The following is a 20,266-nucleotide window of genomic DNA, read 5'->3' on the forward strand; positions in this document are numbered from 1 at the left end:
GCTCTTAATACAAACCATTAAGCATTTTAATCTATATAACATCATTTGAAAAACTCTGTATAAGCGTTTAAAGGAAGATAAACATGCTCACATTAGAAATTAGCAGTCTTTCCACAGTCATTTTCTTAAATAAATGCAATATTGTTACCTGAAAGTTAGGTTATATGTCCTGTCGAACAATCCACGTTTTCTGGAGCTCTTTGTCCTGAGGAAAAATGTGAAATGACCTATTATTTTACGGTTATACTATCTACATCCCAGTACGCAACAATACGCCACAGTGGGCGCTGCTGGACTGCTATCCCTCACAGCCTCGTTTTCGATTCAAAATGGCTGCTGGCTGAATAAGGCGTATTCACTTCTTGGAATGGAATTGGATTTGGAATTGGAATGTCAGGAAACTGAATTGAAATCAAATAAATTCCATTAAATTCCACTTGAGTTGCTAGTTTATAATACATTAAATATTGTAAATCACATAAACAACAAACATATAAAAGAAATACAAAGTACTGTCTGTTTAGTATGTTAAGCATGGTCATTTCACATGCCAAATTTCAGGAAATGATGATAATTCGATGCAATAAAAAGTGAATGAAATACATGAATTAACATGACTAGTTTTTTTGTGAGTTGAGACATATATTATGTGGTAATCATATATTGAATGTACAGTACATACAGAAACTTATCACCACTGTCATTCAATAAATTTTTATTTACTTGCATTTGATCAAATCTATTTCGTACATTACTTGGTATTTGCAAAGCATCATAAATAAAGTTCAAATGTATGTCTCTAAATGCAATCTCAAATAGATGCTCAGAAACAGCAATAAATGGATTTCAGTGGAATTTCCATGAATTGAATTCCACTTCCAGTAATTCCAATTCAATTGTCAATGTTTCCTGTAATTGTTGTTGTATTCCAATTCCAATTACATTCCAATTCCATTTCCTACTTTGAAGTCTGAATTGACCCCAACCCTGTTTCCAAAACATCACTCCTCAAAGTCCTCATTTTACTGTATAAGTGTAAATGTAATAGAAAAAAACCAGACTGGAATCTGCTGTGGTTGGCCCAATTTACCCAACATAAATCAGCTGTGTGTCAATTATTAAATTGTTTGTTTATTATCAGCTGAGATATATTTTTGATATTGATATTGTTTTTGAACTGATATTGCAGAAGCAGAGGTTTTAATACTGTATCTAAGGTTTGGAATATTGTTTTTACTATTGTGGGATGTTGTGTGTTAACATTTGTAAATACTTCAAAAACAATCCATCATTTTGTTGGGAGGTATAGCTTGTCTGTTAAGAAAATGTAAGCCTTGTGGAAATGTGTTCACTGACTGCATATTGAGTGAAAACAACATGAAATTTGTGAATGGTATGGCCACAAAAGACCGACGCTGTGCTAATTGTGTTTAGAGTTTTGAAAATGTGACAACTGTTTGGACAAACGCTTGTTAGCGACTGAAAAAAAACTGTAATAGTACAATTAAATAATATTTATGATTTAGTGCTGTATAAATTAAACTGAAACCATAAATGCAGATCTGCTAGATATATACTGTATGTGTTGTAAACTTCATAAACAATATTTTATACAGCAAGACAATTTGTGATTGTGATTTATTATTTTATTAATTGTCACCAAAATGCAAAACTTTTATAAAGTCATCCTTCCTTTGTAAACTGTCCAATAGCTGACAAAACACATGCAGGTAAGGACTTCCTGATGAATACCAGTGCACACAACTTGCCTGTATGCTGTCAATATTAACCCTAATAAGGTCTTCATTTCCAGTTCATCAATTTGGTCTTTGGGGTCTATATCAGTCATTCCCAAAGGCGGGGTCCCGACCCACAAGTGGGTCGCGGGAGATTTTGTATGGGTCGCCAAGTCGAGCACGCACTCTTTTTCAGTGCGCTATATACTCTTGATTAAAATTTATATGTGTACTTCACCTATTAGCCGCACGAGGGAGCTCGTCGTTTTCTTCTTCTGCTTTCTTTTTTTGTTGTTGTTCTTTAGCTGCGCTATGCATCGCCTGTTTCACACATACTCCGTCTGCAGTGCGTATGCGTTGTGTATGCGTATTTTTTTTCGCACCCATGTGGATTGGAGCGTTCACACTGCACGCGGTTGCTGTCCGGCAGTACGTCCCAGAAGCAGTGCGTTTGCAGCAGAGCAGCGATCGTTTCGGCAGAGTCTATTTTTTGCTGTGCTGCAAGCGCTGAATTAAAGTGACAGCGTATTGTTCGCTGTAAAAATGAACATGGATTGACACGAAAATGTCCCATAAATGCATATAAATGAAATCCACTGTTTCACAGTCAACACGTGGCTTTTTGGCTAGGTTTAAAATAAGAAAAAATGCAGTTTTAAAGAAAAAGGGAACATAATACGTGCACTTGTCCAGGTAGAAAAGTTCTTTAAAAGGATTGTTTTTAATAAAGATTTAATGCGAAAGAAAAGCATGAGAGCCGACTGTTTCTGTCTGTAGTTAGTTTTAAATAAAATATTTTTTGATAGCCCAATTTTTAATTAAAAAAAGGAAGCTATAGCCTCCCTATGTTGTGTTTAAATATGTTGCAACTTGCTTGAGCAACTTACAAATCTAGAAGTCAAGTGCATTGAATAATACGTTGTTTTTTATTGAGTTTAAACGTGAATATGTCTGTTATTGTATTAGTGTACTGTGATAAAAGAGGATCGCAATGCTGAAAAAGCACTTTTTGATTTGATATCAAAATAACGGATAAATATTGTGTTTGTGGTAAATAACATTTTCTGCAAATCTGCAGTTTACTTAAATTTAAAAAATGTGCTTTGTCAAATATCTGTATCTCTTTTAAATAGTTAAGTGGAAGCATGACCTTAAAAATGGTCATACATATTTTGTTAATGCATAAATTCTCTTCGTGATATATGAACTATATGGGCCTAATGTTTATTGGGTCACAAGGATTTATCGACTTTTAAATGTGGGTCCCCAGAAAAAAAGTTTGGGAAACACTGGTCTATATGACCCCAACAATTGATACAGAAATTATACAAAAAATATAAATTTTTAATTATACAAATAATGTACATATATATATATATATATATATATATATATATATATATATATATATATATATATATATATATAATTATTATTATTTATTTTTTTTTTTTTTACTTCATATCTCCCAAAACACAGCATTAATGAGTAGATGAGAAGTACTTTTTACCTATTTACCACACAATTCCTCAACTACACCATAAGCTTGCCTATGGAATTTAAAATTTTATGAAAAATTCACTTAAATTATGATCTAAATATAATTTATATTGTTTTTGGATATTGATCTAGGTGTTATGTGTAGAAGTACGCCATCTCCTGGTTAGAGATAAACTTTAATTCTTTTCAGTTTAAGAAATAAATAGTTTTGACCAGCAGAGGTCAATAGAGAGCATTCATTTTACTGCATGTAGCCAACTGCTTGTATTACAATTTTTGAAAATACATTTTTTTGAATTTATTTATATATAAACATAATAAAGGACATTTAAAATTATAAAAAAAAATTCAAATAGTAGAATTTTTGTAGTTTGGGTGCATTTTGAAATGTCTATTTTTAAATAATGCCACAGAAATTTGACAGAATGCCACCTAAATGCCATACCAGTGGCATTAAAAAGTGTAACTTTATAGGTATTCATGACCTTTTCAACCATTGCAACTTTTTAGATCAGCTAACACTGATCTCTCACCAAGACACCCTGTTCTCCTCACACCACAACTTAATTTGTCTCCTCTGACTGTTGTTCTGTTTAATCCTGGCATGTCCCTGCTCTCTTGGCCACATAGCAGGCTCATAACTGTGTCTGTGGTTCGTCATACGAGTGTAAATAATGATTCAAAATTTCCAAATGGTCATTGCGATCCATTTCCTATAGTTTACATTGACCGCTCTCCCTCTCGTTACATCACTGCAGGTTTGGGAGTTTTTCAGATGCAGAAGTAAAATTCTCTTACAAAATGACTCCAGAAATCTAATAGCGTATTTTGAAGTATATTTTAAAGAAAATCTGGTTCCTACATTATTTTTCTATACATCAATTCAGTGGAGTCTCTAACCTGCAATATGCACTTTAACGGAAAGGAAACCGAGAACCAAGATAACAGAACGCACATCCTGTTTGTTTGATGGTCTCAGTGTTTGATGGCTTTTTTATGCAGATTAAATTTCCATTTGAAAATTAACAAATTTATGTGTCACCAACTACAGAAAAATACATAATCCATAACTCATTTCATGGGTTTTTCTATTGTAATAATTTTTTTTGTTGAAATGTGTCTAGAAGCACATATTCATTTTGAGCAGTTGCAAGAGGAAAATAAATGCAAGAAATAAAAGTGTTTCTGACTTAAGATTACACATAGAACAAAAAGGTGATATAGTCTCCTTACATTCATTAAAAAAAGGCAGTGCATGAGTAATATTTATGACTACAATACATTTATTACATTTTAATATTATGTACAGTATTATATTATATACAGTATAAAGCACAACCTATGAGTTAACGGTAGGCTACAATAAACTCATCATGAAATTAGTTAAATAAAAGTTGGAAAACAATTACAGAACATTAGAGTGAAACATGTTACAATCTTGTATTCACTATTTCTCCATATTTAATTATGTTTCTTGAATGCTTTATGATTAAGTTAGTATTTTATGCTTACTTACATTAATACGGAAGTGCCTTTGTGCTCCACACCAGAAGATGTTCATGTAAATCCCACATTAGCAAATAATAAAAACAGTTTGATGATCAGTTTTCAAAATGACCAAATCTAACAGTCAAGTGGAAACACTGCATGTAAAACAACGTGCTTTCACTTGCGTTTTGTCAGCAAGGTTTCCAAATCTGTCCGGAAAAAACACCTCATGATTGGCATAGTTTTTACACAAATTTCTGGTAACAATTTATAATAAAGGTCAAATAATAAGTCATTTTAAAGTGTTTGGTTAATGCATATATATAATATATATTATTGTGAATAAAAAATAACATCCAATCTACACTAAAGACCTTACCACAGATCTTACTGAGAAAAAAGTATAGGGAAATGTTGCTCTGTAATTGTAGTAGATGAATGGCTTTATAATATATGAAATAATGTGAATGAATAAATAGTGTCAGAGCTGCAGATCTGAGCTGCAGAAACTGTCATGATGTGCATACAATATTTTGTATTGGCTGAAAATGTCCTAGTCTCATAAATTTACCAGTTTAATTGTTTTGACAAATAACATTTCACATTACAATCATTACAGATAGTATCTGTTCCAGCATTAGTCCAGATAACAAATTATCATTCATTTTATCACAAATTAATTATCATCACTGTTGTCATCAGAATGTTTTGCATGTTTTTATAATTGACACTTTTAAACAGTTAATGAGCAGCTCCATGCAACCACAAAATGACAAACATTTGCTTAAGAAGAGACACCATGAGGAGATGATGGAATAATTGGAGACTCCAAACTCTCATAAAATGTCTATAAACAAGTAAGTCACCCACATGAAAAAATACTATAGTAAATTTACCATAGGAAATGTAGTAAAATTTCTAGAGTAAATACTAGTGTTTTTGAACCATTCTGTAGAAAAATACTGTAGTGTGTCACTGTTCAGGGTGCCTTGCCTGCTCCTCTTGCCGTTTGTGTTGTCCTGTCAGGTTAGTCAGCTTGCGATCTAGGCAATCAGTGCTGATGGTGCGGCAGGAGTGCGCAGATCACAAGCTGACACTCTGCTACCTGTGGCTTATTTCCCCATGCCTTTATATATCCCCACTCTCCCTTCCCTCGCTGTGAGTAGATTGTTTTGTCCTTGCCTGTGATTCGTGTCACTCTCACGCAGCATTTTGACTCTCTGTTTCCTTGTGCTGGAGGATTCTTAGCGTGGAGATCCAGCTGCTTGGAGGGTCCGCTGCTTCTGTCGACCAGCTCTGGAATCTCTGTTCCTCCTAAGCAAACAGTAACATATTGTTTATCTTACTTTGTGCTTTGTCACTGCCGGGTAGCCCTGGAATCTCTGCTTCTCCTAGCAGCGGTTAACTATTGTTTGTTATTTTGTGTTTTGTCGCTGCCGGCCAGCTCTGCATCTCCGCCTATTCTACGCCAGTTTATTATTGTTTGTGTTATTTTGTGTTTTAAGGTGAAAAATAAAAGCTTCACTATTCAAACTCTGCATCTGAGTCTTCTATCACCCTCACCCTGACAGAATCTACTCACCATTATGGATTCAGCTGGGGAAATGGAGCTGCGCCGAGCCCTTTCTCAGCAGGGTGTTCTACTCTGTCGGCAGCAGGAAGAACTTGAGGCTTCTCGCCAAGCCTATGCAGAGGTTTCGCTCCAACTCAGCCAGCTTGTGAAACGGCAGGACCAACTACAGGTCAGCGCTTCTGGAACACAGGCTGCTGGACCCGTTCCTGACCCGGAAAGAGCCGTTTCTTGCCACACTGAGCCCCGACTTAACCCGCCTTCTCCTTACTCGAGTGAGCCCAACTCATGTCGATCATTTCTGTCCCAATGCTCTCTAATTTTCGCTCTCCAGCCCTCCTGTTTCCCCATGGAGCTATCCAGGGTAACGTATGTTATCACGCTCTTGGTGGGTTGAGCGAGGGAGTGAGGCACTGCCATGTTGGATGATGAACAGGCTTGCTGCAGATCGTTCAAGGCATTCACAGAGGAGCTGTGCAAGGTATTCGATCACTTGGCTCGAGGTATTGAGGTGGCTAGAGCATTGTTGGTGCTTCAGCAGGGCGAACTGTCCGTGTCGGTGTATTGCATTGAGTTCTGCACGCTCTGTGCGTCCTGCGGCTGGAATGAGAGGGCTCTCTGGGATCGTTTCCTCCACGGCCTGGCTGAGCATGTGAAGGCACACTATTTGGGTCTATGACCGGATTACTCTCCGCGTTACTGGCACCGAAGAGGGGAATTTCCAGTCAGTAACTGCTCGTGACACATTTTCTCAATGCCTCGTCCTGGAAGTGCACGGCTGACTGTGGGGGAGCGACGCTGTCGCCTGGCCAAAAGGTTGTGTCTTTACTGCGGGGAGTCGGGGCATGTGGCAGCTGCGTGCCCTGTAACTGGACAACTCTCATCATGCAAGGAGCAGCATAAGGTTGAGCGTTACTTCGACTAGACTGTCATCTGGTGATCGAGCCGAGTTTCTTGCTTCATTATGGTTCGGTGGAGCTGCTTTTCAGGTATCAGCATTAAATGACTCTGGCGCAGATAGCGATTTTATGGATTCTGGATTGGCTATGCCCATAGGTATTTCGTCCGTTGCCCTGGCCCTACTCACTAATATCGCTCATGTCACCCAGTTCGTCACATTAATTCTGTCTGGTAATCATGCTGAGGAGATCTGATTCTTCCTCATTCACTCGCCCACCACCCCGGTGGTGTTAGGTCACACCTGGTTGGTTAAACATAACCCCCATATCGATTGGGCCCACAGTACCGTGTTGGCTCGGAGCCCTTTCTGTTTAGCCCAATATTTGGGTGCTGCATTTTCCCCTGTCATGTCTTGATCTGTGTTGCAGGAGGAGCTGGTGAGCCTGGCGGATGTACCGAAGGCTCCCCATGACTTGATAGCGGTGTTCACTAAGTCCCAAGCATCATCTCTGCGTCCGCACCGCCCGTATGACTGTGCGATTGACTTATTACCTGGCACTTCTCCACCTAGGATGCGTCTTTACTCTCTATAGAGGGAGCCTATGGAAAGGTGTATCCTTTGCCTTTGATGTCATCGGCCTTTGAGCTCTTGCAGGGGGCGACCATCTTTACGAATTTGGACCTCTGCAGTGTTTACCACTTGGTTCGGATTAGGGAGGGAGATGAATAGAAAACCTACTTTAACACCCATAGGGCGTTTTGAATATTTGGTCATGCCTTTTGGCATTTCTAACTCCCCAGCACTCGTCAACGACGTGCTCAGAGACATGTAGACTTGTAGTCAAGACCGCCTAAACCGAGACCAAGACACTACCAAGACCAGAAGGTATCGAGACCAAGTTGAGACCAAGACCGATACCAAGTCGAGACCGGAGAAAAAAAACAGACTAGTGTTGAAGCTAAACAATAACTTGTATGAATAGCAGCATACTAGGGTTCAGCCACAGTTCACATTCAATACATATTAGACGGTATTACTTCAACTAAAGGCAGAGCAATACAGAGACAGACCATGTCATGTGTGTCTGAGCTCACTGTAAAAAAAAAATTCAGAATGGGTAAGATCAACTATGTGTAGCAATTGAATGACAGCTGTTACTGCACTATTAGAGGATTGAGACTACCTTAACTTTTGTATACTGTTGAGGACTGACATTACTGGTACTGACTGGTTCATCTGACAAAACATCAAACACCCCCAACACCATCTTGCTCCTCCAACAACTGTCTAAAGAATGAGAAATATGTAACCAATTGAAATTATACTTAATGTGTAGTTGAAATCGTAACATCATATTTAAGATACACAATAAAGTTTAGTCAACACAACAGAGATATGCAGATGATATTTAAAAGACCATTTATTTAGTAAAACACAATCTTATATACAATACTGTAATGAAACACACACACACACACACACACACACACACACACACACACATATATATATACCTAACTGATGATCAATAAATTATAGGTACAAGCTAGTGACAAAGTGTATCGTCAACTTTGCAACAATAATAATATCAGGGTGTGAAGCTAAAAATTTATTTGTTACATGTAGCTAACATGTGATCCACATGTTAAAACCAATTATAACACATGAAAAATTTCCACATGTGCTCTATTATGTTGCACATGTGGAAAACATGTGACCACATGTGGAAAACATGTGGACACATGTGACCACATGTGGAAAATTTGTGGACACATGTGACCACATGTGGAAAATTTGTGATCACATGTGGAAAACAAGTGGAACACATGTGAAATTCATGTGTTTTTTTTCTGTAAGGGCAAAGAGATCTCGAGATCGTGGGAAAAACCGTATTCCTCACTTCTTTTCTCCCCCGCCTCTGAATACTACGGTAATGTGGGGGGGGGATGGAGGAATACGGTTATAAGACGATGCCACAGTTCGAGCAGACACTAGCGAGCTATCCGTCTCCTGGCCTGGCATTATCTCTGAAGGCTCCGTCCTTGCCCACCAGGCCACTAAAGATCACATCCGGCTTGATGGGCGGCATATATGCGGCAGTAGGTCAGGCTGGTGGATGTCTACACACTATGTCTGTACTCCAGGCATACCAGGCTGACCTGCTGAAGGAGTTCAGCGACGGCGAGGAAGTGAGCGTCACAGAGATGCGCAGGACCACAGACCTGGCTCTCTGCGCCACCAAGGAGACCGCCCGTGCCATTGGGCGGTCTATGGCAGCCCTGGTGGCCGTGGAGAGGCATCTCTGGTTGACCCTGTCCGACATGAAAGAGAAGGACAGGGTCATGCTCCTGGACGCCCCCCTGCATCCCATCGGCCTCTTTGGTGACTCTGTTGACACGGTTGTCAACAAGCACCAGGAGGCCCGTAAGCAGGCGGCGGCGTTCCAGCGTTATCTTCCTCGCCGCGTTTACTCCTCTGGGGCTGCGGGACGGGAGCAGCCCCAGCCGCATGCTAGCTCCTCGCACCGGGAAGCACAGAAAAGGAGTGTTGCTACCTGTACCCCTCCGGCAAGACCTAGAGGGCGGGCTCAGCAACACTCCAAGCCGGGGTCCTCTAAGACGAGGCCGGACCTGAGGGTCATCCTCCAGTCTAAGAGGGCCTCGGCTAAACGGCCCTGATGGTCGTGGCCCAGGGCCAATGAGGGCAGCCCCTCACGAAGAGTTAGGTGCTCCACCGCCTTTTACGGTGGCCACCTCTCTTCGGGGCCCTCAGGAGATTCGTCAGCTAACCCTGCCGGTTTAACAGGGCGCGGCAGTCTCCCGCGAACATCATTCTCCGGTCTCTCCGCCCGGAAACGTAGCGGAACCAGAGAGTTCGCCACCCCCACGGGGTCGCTAGAGCGCTTACTTCAGGTGCATCCTGCCAGTTCGCTGTTACAGGTCACCGAGTTAGCTCCTCAAATAAATCCAGAAACCAGTCTCGAGAGGCTGGTTCCCTTAGTAGAATTTCTGGCAGCGTGGAAGCTACTGCCAAATATTTCTACGTGGGTCCTGCGCACTGTAGAAAAGGCTATTGCATTCAATTTGGCGCCAATCGGGTATTTCCTACTCTTGTAAGCCCCGAGCAGGCTCTGGTATTGGAACAGGAAGTAAATACTCTCCTGAGGAAGGAGGCCATCGAGGTGGTCCCTCCTCAACACAGAGAATCCAGGTTCTACAGCCGGTACTTCATTGTTCCCAAGAAGGATAGGGGGCTGCGGCCCATTCTAGATCTCAGACAGCTAAACCTCTCAGTCAGAAAACTGAAGTTCAAAATGTTGACTGTCAGACAAGTCGTGTCTCAAATCAGGTCCGAGGACTGGTTTGTCACGATAGGTCTGAAAGACGCATACTTTCACATCTCCATCCTTCCTCAACACCGGAAGTTTCTCAGGTTCGCTTTCAGGGGCGAAGCGTACCAATACAGAGTTCTTCCGTTCGGCCTAGCACTCTCACCCCGAACATTCACGAAGTGTGTGGATGCTGCTCTGGCTCCTCTGCTACTCCAGGGCATCCGCATACTCAACTACATAGACGACTGGCTTATCCTAGCCAGCTCGGAACAGTTAGCGGCTCAACATCGAGATGTTGTTCTTGCTCATATGACAAAGCTGGGGTTGAGGCACAACGCCAAGAAAAGTGTGCTTTCTCCATTACAGAGGACCACTTATCTAGGTGTAGTCTGGGATTCGGCCACGATGCAGGCACGAATGTGACCTGCTCGGATCAAGTCGATCCTTACTGCAGCAAATGCGGTCAAGCTAGGCCTGCTACTCACTGTCAAACAGTTCCAAGTACTGTTAGATCTTATGGCAGCTGCATCCAACGTGATACCTCTTGGATTGCTGTACATGAGACCGCTACAGTGGTGGCTCAAAACCAAAGGGTTTTCCCCGAGGGGGAACCCATTCCGCAAGATCAAGGTCACGCGGCGCTGCCTACGTGCCTTAGTCATGTGGAAGAAGCCCTGGTTCCTATCTCAAGGTCCAGTGCTGGGAGCTCCTTGTCGCCGCGTCACGCTAGCGACAGATGCATCCCTCACCGGGTGGGGAGCGGTCATGAGTGGCCGTTCGGCCCGTGGCCTATGGAACGACCATCATCACTCCTGGCACATAATTTGCCCAGAGATGCTGTCCGTGTTCCAGGCTCTGAAGCATTTCCTTCCAGACCTAAGAAACCGTCACGTGCTGGTCCGTACAGACAACACTGCGGTAGTCTACTACATAAACCACCAGGGAGGTCTGCGTTCACGCCCCTTATACAAGCTGGCGTACCAGATCATCATGTGGTCCCAAGGGAAGCTTCTCTCATTGAGAGCAGTTCATATTCCTGGACGCCTCAATGTGGGAGCAGACATCCTGTCGAGGCAGGGGCCAAGGCCCGGGGAATGGATGCTTCACCCAGAGGTGGTGAAGCAAATCTGGAGAGTGTTTGGCCAAGTCCAAGTGGACCTCTTTGCTACTCTCTAGTTCCTCCAGCTCCTCTTGGACTGGATGCCATGGTACAGACGTGGCCGAGGCTTCGTCTGTACGCTTTTCCCCCGATCGCTCTGCTCCCGGGAGTTCTGGAAAGAGTACGCCGGTACGATGTGCGGTTGTTACTAGTAGCCCGTACTGGCCTGCCCGAGTATGGTTCTCGGATATAATCACCCTCCTCGACGACTCTCCATGGGAGATTTCTGTCAGGAGGGACCTTCTCTCCCAGGCTGGGGGCGCAATTTGCCACCCCCACTCAGAGAAATGGAAGTTATGGGTGTGGCCCCTGAGGGGGCACAACTCATAGAAGCTGGTCTCGCAACTGAGGTTGTCGAGACCACCCTTCAATCCAGAGCTCCCTCTACGAGGAAACTTTACGGCCTAAAGTGGAACTTGTTTGCTTCATGGTGCCATGAACGCCATTTAGACCCAGTCCACTGCCCGGTTGGTACAGTGCTGGAGTTCCTGCAAACTCGTCTTTCCACAGGGTTAGCTCACTCCACCTTGAAGGTGTACGTGGCGGCTATATCGGCTTACCACGCCCTTCATGGCGGCCTTACAGGGGGAAGAAACCCCCTGGTCTCACGTTTCCTCCGCGGCGCACTCAGGCTGAGGCCTCGTGTGAAACCGAGAGTCCCCACGTGGGACTTAGCTGTGGTGTTGGAGGCGCTGTGTAAGCCTCCCTTCGAGCCTCTAGAGGAGGTCTCCGATCGGATGCTTACTTTAAAGACAGCACTGCTGCTTGCGCTAACGTCTCTCAAGAGAGTCGGAGACCTGCAGGCCCTTTCGGTGTCCCGTTCTTACATTGACTTTGCCCCTGGGTTGGCCAAAGCATTCCTTTACCCAAGACCTGGGTATGTACGTAAGGTCCCATCAGCAACACCACAGCCAATAACGCTCAATTCGTGGAGCACGACCATAGGAAGTATAACTTAATGTGTCCAGTAAGAGCACTAGACACTTACGTCCACAGAGCTGCCCTGTGGAGTAAATCAGAGCAACTCCTGGTTTGTTACGGCCCCCCTAAGAGGGGATGCCCGGCTTCCAAGCCTACTATCAGTAAGTGGATCGTTGATGCCATCTCTACTGCTTATGAGTCCTCTGGTCTCCCATCCCCGTTGGGAGTCAAGGCTCACTCAACTCGAGGCGTCTCAGCCTCTAAAGCTCTGATGGCAGGTGTCCCTATCCAGGACATCTGGAGTGCGGCGGGTTGGTCCTCACCTTTAACGTTCGTCAGGTTTTACGAACTTGACTTCAGAGCCAATCCGGGCTCATTCGTCCTCTCGCCCTAGCAAGCTAGGCCCAGAGGTCAAAAGGCACTTTCCTTCTATTAAGGAAAAGAGGTTTTACCCCTTTGGTCTGGCAATTCCCCAGACAAAGGTGTATTACTCATGTCCTGGCACCTATTTACCAGGCACTCCTCATCCCTCAGTGTGGAGTGTGGCTGTGTCCTGACTGAGGTAGATTACTTTCCTCCTGGTCTGGCAGTTCCCAGACAGGAGATGGATTTCTAACCTCTTGACCTGGCAGTTCCCCAGGCAAGTGGTGTGTTTTCTCGCCTTGCGTGCCTGAGGGCTGAGGCTCGTATTCCTCTGGTCTGGTGGTCTATCACAGACAGAGATGTATTATCACTCGCGTCCTGGCAATTTCCCCAGGCGGAGCCATTCCAGTGTCCTGGCAGGTCACCAGGCACTTCTTGTGTCCCTCTTGTTCTGACTATACGCAGACAAAGGACTACTGTTTTTCCTCGTATGCCTGAGGGCCGAGGTACATTTATCCCTCTTGTCTGGTGGTTGATCACAGACAGAGATGTATTATCACTCGCGTCCTGGCAGTTTCCCCAGGCGGAGCCATTCCAGTGTCCTGGCAAGTTCACCAGGCACTCCTTGTGTCCCTCTTGTTCTGGCTGTAACGCAGACAAAGGACTACCACTTCTTCTCGTGTGCCCGAGGACCGAGGCCTATATATATCCCTCTTGTCTTGTGGTTGATCACAGACAGAGATGTATTACCTCTCGCGTCCTGGCAGTTTCCCCAGGTGTAGCCATTCCAGTGTCCTGGCAAGTTAACCAGGCACTCCTTGTGTCCCTCTTGTTCTGGCTGTAACGCAGACAAAGGACAACCACTTCTCCTCATGTGCCTGAGGGCCGAGGTTCATATATCCCTCTTGTCTGGTGATTGATCACAGACAGAGATGTATTACCACTCGCGTCCTGGCAAGATCACCAGGCGGAGTCACCACAGTGTCTCAGCAGGTAAGTATTCTAGACGCTGTCTTCCTTCACGGTCTGGCGAGACCAGACGAAGGACTATCTTGTCCTCGTGTGCCCGATGGCCGAGGTACATTCTCTCCCTCTTGTCTGGTGGGCTCCACAGACAAAGATGTATTACCACTCATGCCCTGGCAAGCTCCCCAGGCTGAGGTTTGTTCCTGTGTTCTGGCAAGTTTCACCAGACACAACTTTTTCCACCCTTGTCCTAGCAGACACTAGGCAGGGCCTTGGAATTATGGGGGCGTTGATACCTCATTCCCCATAGCGTTTCAGGCCGCAGTGTTGAGTTCCCGGAAGGGAACATCTCAGGTTACGTATGTAACCCTGGTTCCCTGAGGGAACGAGACACTACGTCTCGGACTATAATTCCCGCACCCCTGCGGCGTTCGCTTCATTTCTTTGAGCTGACGCCGGCTTCAAACGCACATGCTTTTATACTTCCTGGTCGCTGACGTCACCGCGCCTGTGACGTCACTCCCGTTTCTCATTGGACGTTGGACTATGACTCAGAGTGCGGCCCGCCAATGGCGTTCCCCATAGCGTTTCAGGACGCAGTGTCTCGTTCCCTCAGGGAACCAGGGTTACATACGTAACCTGAGACGTTTGTAAAGTTTTTTGTAAGTGCTACTGAAGTGGAGATTTAAAATCATATTGAGAAAATAGCCTTTAAAAGATGCATTGTAATTGAAATCTATTGACACAAAAAGATACAGTGCTATAACGGAAACACTTAAAGGATTAGTTCACTTTCATAAAAACAATATACAGATAATGTACTCACCCCCTTGTTGTCCAAGATGTTCATGTCTTTCTTTCCTCAGTCGTAAAGAAATGATGTTATTTTGAGGAAAACATTTCAGGATTTCTCTCTTTATAATAGATATGGATGGCGCCCCGAAGTTCGAACTTCCGAAATGCAGCTTCAAAGGGCTCTAAACAATCCCAGCTGAGGAGGAAGGGTCTTATCTAGCGAAACAATCGGTTATTTTCTAAACAAATTGAAAATTTATGTACTTTTTAACCTCAAATGCTCGTCTTGTCTCGTCTCTGCGCATGTGTAGTCAATATAATCCGGGTCACTGTGGAAAAACTCTCATCTAGTTTATGTCTTCAATGTCAAAATTGTCCTACAATGCTGTTTTTACCTTTTTTTTTGTAAAGAGCATTTGAGTTTCTTTGTATGTTCACTTCGTAAACGCTGTGTCGGTACTTTTTCAGCGATCTAAGGCGATTTTGAAGTTAGGGAAGAAAACGAGATGGGAGTTTTTCAACATACCCTAACTATCCTTGCTGAAAAAAAAAAACAGCTAATACCAGCCTAGGCTGGTTGGCTGGTATTCGCTGGTTTAAGCTGGAAGTAGCTGGTTTTAGCTGGTGGTTTCCCAGCCTGACCAGCTAAGACCCAGCGACAGCCCCAAAACATCACTGCTCTAGAGGAGATCTGCATGGAAGAATGGGCAAAAATACCAGCAACAGTGTGTAAAAACCTTGTGAAGACTTACAGAAAACGTTTGACCTCTGTCATTGCCAACATAGGGTATATAACAAAGTATTGAGATGAACTTTTGTTATTGACCAAATACTTATTTTCCACCATAATTCGCAAATAAATTCTTTAAAAATCACACAATGTGATTTTCTGTGATGCCTATTATGAAAATTACAGGCTTCTCTCATCTTTTTTAGTGGTAGAACTTGCACAACTGGTGGCTGACTAAATACTTTTTTGCCCCACCTTATGTATATGAATAAGAATAAATGATGTGACCCCTGAGAATGAACATTAAATGACATTTAAAACAGTATATTTGATATTGTGTTTTTTTTTTCAGTTACTTGACTGAAGATCAGCTTCCTGCCTTGAAGAAATGTTTAACTCTGACTGCGGCTAAAACCAGTACACCAACTTTTGTACAATTGATGCTATATCTTCACCCAATAACCCTGCAAACTTTAAAATTTAGAAACAAGTGCTAGTGAGAGATCACGTGACCCGCTGACAGTGATGGACGCTTGAGTCTGGAGCTTCCCGACCCCGTGTCAAAAAACATTCGTTTAAATTATAGTATCGGCACAACTTTCTTATATTCGTTTCCCTGAATTAATTTACTTTTTGGTGATGGCTAAACGACAACTTTTACCGTCCTCTCCTGAGAAAAAACGATAGAAAGAGCCTGTTAATGAAGCGCTGCGTGCCATGGTAGCCGACGAGCTAAAGCTACAGTTCGGAGTCGTTCGGGAAATCTTTAAGGAGGAATTCCAACCGATCGCTGAAAGAATTGGATTTCTGGAGAAAGAGATGAGACGGATCAGTAATAACTTTGACAATATCCAGACAGCTGTTCGGAAAGTTAAACAAGACTCGGCCGAAGTTAGGCTGATCGTAGATACATTTCAAGACAAGATGGCGAAACTGGAAGATAAAAGTCGCCAGTGTAATATTCATCTTGTCGGCCTTGCGGTAGGAGAAGAGGGCAGCGATGCTTTACAATTCATGCAAACTCAACTACCCCTATGGATCCCGTCACTGAAAAACCGATCAATCGAGATGCTTCGCTTCCAAGACAGAAACGGAGCATCCTGAACGGAGCACGAGCCGCTGGACAAATATTCCACAAGGGCAACTTGCTTCTCTTCTTTCCCGACTACGGCAACCAAACTGCCCTGAAAAGACGCGAGATGAATCAGTCTAGGAAAAGACTGACGCAACTCAGGATCTCTTCCTTCATGATTTATCCTGCCACGATCAAGGTGACGCATCGCGGATCAACCTCTCATCTCCAAACGCCGACTGAAATGGAAGATTATGCGGACCAGCAACAGGCACTCGCTACGCCTCAGCCTTTAGGCGACAGCACGCCAGTGGAAATGTTAACAGAGGCCAGCGCGTAATCTCTAGGAGGAGATACAGACCGATTTCACGACTGTGCTGAGTACTACCTTTGTGATTGCGATACCAAGTCGGCCGCGGGACTCGGGTGACCACGTATCTAGACGTAGTTGTTTGGTATGGCAGGTAGGAGAGTTTGTTCTTACTCTCCGCTTACTGCCTTTTTGTTCTGTTTTTGTTGTTGTTTCGTTATAGCTTCAGATGCCAAGATCTATTCATGTAAGTCCACGAATTTTAATTTCTTATTTAGCAGAAGGTACAGTTACATAATTGAATTATGGTTCTTAAAGTAATGTCTTGGAACGTCAATGGGTTAAATGGCGCCATTAAGAGAACCAAATGTTTGGACTATTTAAAATCTAAACAGGTCTCCGTTGCATTAATACAGGAATCCCATTTGAAAACTTGTGATGTACACAGATTTCAAAATAGGTATTATAAATTAGCTTCATTTTCTTCCTCTGATAAGAAATCTAAAGGAGTTTTGATATTGATGGCCCGGCGTCTCCCTTTTTCCATGCACTGCTCTAGAAGTGATGCAGATGGTCGAATTACCTGTGTACTTGGTACATGGTCTAATATTAAATGCGCTTTTGTTTCAGTTTACGCTGTCAACGAATGTGATACTGTGTTTTATCAACAGCTTGTCGGCATGTTACTAAGTTTGAATGACTATTATCTTGTCATAGGAGGCGACTTCAATGCTGTACATAATCCCATGCTGGATAGATCTCAGATATCGCATTCCGATCAGACCTCTTCAAAATTATTTAATGACTTTATAAAACAAGTCAACATGTGTGACATATGGCGATTGAGGAATGAGGCTGTTAAAGAATACACCTTCTTCTCAGCTCGCCATACGTCCTACTCTCGTATCGACTATCTGCTCTTATCGCCGACCTTCATCCCATTTATTGAAAACGCTGATATTTTACCTCTTCTTCTTTCAGACCACTCCCCAGTTACACTATGTCTTTTCCCATTTTCTGTTCCCTCTGGAAGTAAACGTTGGAGGTTTAACATATCTCTACTTCATGAACAAGAATTTATATCACAACTGCGCACCTCCCTAGTAGAGTTTATTGAACTGAACAGCAGCTCAACAAATAATCCTCAAGTGTTATGGGAGGTAACAAAATGTTTTATTCAAGGAAAATGTATTGCTTTCTCCTCTTTTCGTCAGAAGTCTAGGAATGGCCGTAGGATTGAGCTAGAGAGACAAGTTCAGGCGGTGGTACAGGATCTCAAAAATACATATTGTCAACGAAAAGAAAAATAATTAAATGCACTCAAATCAGAGTTAAAAGAGCTGCTCTTATATAGAGCCCAATTTATTATGCACCGTACAAAACAGTCTTACTACTTTAATGGGGAAAGGCCAAGTAAATAATTAGCGCTACGGATTAAACAGATGGAATCTAGAGCAAATATATGCTATAAAGAAGGATGGCATCTTACATACTCAATCCAAAGATATAAATCAGATCTTTAAAGGTCCCATATCGTCAAAATCAAAATTTCCTGGCTTTTTTCATGATAACTAAGGTCTAGGGGCTATCTAACTACCATATGAGTTTCAAAACAGTCAATCCACAGTAAACTGCACACAGCCTGCTTAAAGTAGCTGTTCATTTTCACGAGCAGCTGTGACTTCCGTAACGATGTGACGTCCGATCGACTCAGTCACCGCCTTCAGTCACCCTCCTTTTGTCAAACCCCCAGACAACAACGCATCCATTCCATTGAGCAACAACAACAACAGGAAAACAAGTGGAGAAAACCCTGTTCAGTCGATAGATGTCAAGCTACGATCATTACACAGGCTTCAGAACAACGTTAATATAAGAGACCAGCGGCACGTCAACTTCAGCCTCTTTCACACAGCGATTCCGGTAAATACACAGATAATGTGTCCCACGATTTGTTCCGGAATTGTTTAATTTGGTTCATTCACAGTTGTTTTCCGGAATCTGTGCGTGCTTTACACACAAACCATAAAGACATGTGACGTTTGGATGTGAGATGTAATGCGACGTGTACGTTTCACTAAACTGAAACTAACCTGAACAAACTGTGCTTCAGCGCTGATAGTGAGGAGCTGGCTCTGCCTGATGATCGCTGCTTCATTCCACTTTGCACGTAACGTTATTTTTCGTTGTGAAGAGTCGCTTGATAACGTGCATCATTACTACAACACTGCCTTTAGGTTCTGGCTTTGGTTCACACAGTTCCCGTAATTTTCCAGAATCAGCGCGCATTGTGAAAGGGGCTTTACTAAAGCAACAGTTATGTAGCTTACTGCATTCGGTGTTTGTAAAAGAAAAAACATTAATGATCATTCTAAAATATCCTGTTGAGTATCAGCTCTCTCTATTGCTCTGAGCTCGCTTACGCTTACAGCATACATGACCGTAGTTACCTGTGATTGGCCTGGTTGTGCGTCACTCAGAAAACAACAGGCCAATCAGAAGAGAGGCTCATGAATATTAATTAGATGGGCCAAAATCAACCTGTTTTTGACAGAGCTCCTAAAAAAGGAGCTGTAAAAATATATTGAGATGGATTTTGGCACTTATACCGCAAATATATATTCTTAAGGACATCAACAAATAAAATAAACCTCCAGAAATGTGTACGATATGGGACCTTTAAATATTACTATGAACAACTATATACTTCTAATTCTTCCTCTAGTTATCAACAAAATATATCTTTTCTTCAGCAGTTTCCCCTCCCCAAATTTGATGAACATCACTTAGAGATGCTAAATGGCCCACTGTCATTAGAGGAACTGAAATTGGCGCTGGACTCCATGCCAAAAAATATAGCTCCAGGTAGTGATGGAATTCCCCCTGAATTAATTTCCACCATCTGGGATATAGTATCGTCACTTATTCTTGATTCTTTTATCTTTGCAATTGAAAATGGAACCTTTCATAAGGACCAAAACACAGCTCTCATAACCCTTTTACTTAAGAAGGGCAAAGATCCTTTAGAATGTGCTACCGGCCCATTAGTTTAATCACCACAGATGTAAAACTATTTGCTAAAACCTTAGCCCACAGACTAAGTAATTGTATAGGTAAAATCATAAACTACAACCAGTCTGGCTTTCTTAAAGTTCGCTTCGCCTCCGATAACATTAGGCGACTCCTACACATTATACATAAGTCCAGTTCCTATCAGACCTCATCCGCGGTCATCTCATTGGACGCGGAGAAAGCCTTTGATAGGATCGAATGGAGTTTTCTTTGGGCGGTTCTTGATCATGTAGGGGCTGTCACGATACACAGATCAGCTGTGTTCTCATGTCTCGTGATCTGTGTACTGTTGTGTTGTACGTCATGCTCGCTCATCAGCTGCCAATCAGTCCCCACAGGTGCCGCTCATCAT

Source organism: Garra rufa, chromosome 8, assembly GCF_049309525.1.
Source record: "Garra rufa chromosome 8, GarRuf1.0, whole genome shotgun sequence".
Taxonomy (NCBI): Eukaryota; Metazoa; Chordata; class Actinopteri; order Cypriniformes; family Cyprinidae; genus Garra; species Garra rufa.